This window comes from Tenrec ecaudatus, chromosome 18, assembly GCF_050624435.1.
Source record: "Tenrec ecaudatus isolate mTenEca1 chromosome 18, mTenEca1.hap1, whole genome shotgun sequence".
Classification (NCBI taxonomy): domain Eukaryota; kingdom Metazoa; phylum Chordata; class Mammalia; order Afrosoricida; family Tenrecidae; genus Tenrec; species Tenrec ecaudatus.
The window spans coordinates 28224204-28225414 of record NC_134547.1 but is presented as its reverse complement, the minus strand read 5'-3'; the positions used below and the strand labels follow the sequence as shown (position 1 = coordinate 28225414).

At 53.4% G+C, this 1211-nt stretch overlaps 1 pseudogene; it reads right to left on the bottom strand.

Annotated features, from left to right (window-relative positions):
* Nucleotides 1–337: 337 nt before the first annotated feature.
* Nucleotides 338–870, bottom strand: LOC142431349 (ferritin light chain pseudogene; annotated as a pseudogene).
* Between the last annotated feature and the right edge of the window lie 341 nt (nucleotides 871–1211).

Below are 1211 nucleotides of genomic sequence, written 5' to 3'. Positions count from 1 at the left end.
GTCTTCAGCGATTGTATCAGGGAGGTGAGCACACAATGATATGATTTTTTTGTCTTTGCTCCCTTTGGCACCTTGTGATCACACAGGCTGGTGTGCTTCTTCCATGTGGGCTTTGTTGCTTCTGAACTAGATGGCCAATTGTTTACCTTCAAGTCTTTTTTTTTTTTTTTTTGCAAAAGGAAGCTTTATTGTTTCCATTTGGTCCCCAGCTTGGGGGAGGGCCTCCAGGGTGGTGACACTGCGGCTGACTGGCACGGGGACGGGTTCAGGCTGAGGGGCTAAGGCCGACAGTGGGGAGGCAGAAGGCCCCTGGCAGGTGGCTTGGCGCCGCAGGTTCCTAGTCTTCTTTGAGAGTGAGTCTCTCAAAGAGGTACTCGCCCAGCCCGGCCTGGGGCCTGGCCAGCCTGCGGAGGTTGGTCAGGTGGTCGCCCATCTTCTTGAGGAGTTTCACCTCCTTGTCCAGGAAGTGGCTCTCCAGAAAGTCACAGAAATGGGGGTCAGCGTGAGTGGACCCCACGGCATGCAGGTCCAGAAGGGCCTGGTTGAGTTTTTTCTCCAGGGCTAGGACAGCTTCCATGGCGTCCAGGGTTCTACCCCACTCATCTTCAGACAGCTTCTGCACATCCTGGAAGAGGGCCGGCCGTTGTGCTTGTTCTGCAGCTTCAAGAAACGCTCGCCCCCCCCCCCCTTGCGCTTCTCCTTTGCCAGCTTGCAGAAGAAGTGCCCCATGCCTTCCAAGGCCACATCATCGCGGTCAAAAAAGAAACCCAGAGAGAGGTAGGTATAAGAGACCTGCAGGTGCAGGTTGACCAGACGGTTGATGTCGGCCTCCGCGTTGGCGGAATAATTCTGATGGATCTGAGAGCTCATGATGCGTTGGTTTGGAGGTCACCACATGCCAAATAAGAGTGTTCGCTGGTCCCAAGAGGAGGGGCTAGCCAAGAAGATGGTCCCTAAGTTACTTCCGGAAAGAAAACTGTTGCGGGCCAAAGGTTGGAGGCAGGGAGTCCCGGATCTGTTCCGTTCAAACACTGTTGAAGCAAGACACAGATCCACGGGACCACAGGGTGAGTTTAGCCTACCTTCAAGTCTTTAAGACTCCAGATGCTATATCTTTTGATAGCCGGGCACCATCAGCTTTCTTCACCACATTTAGTTGTTCACCCACTTTGTCTTCAGTGATTGTGTCGGGACGGTGAGGATTATAGAAT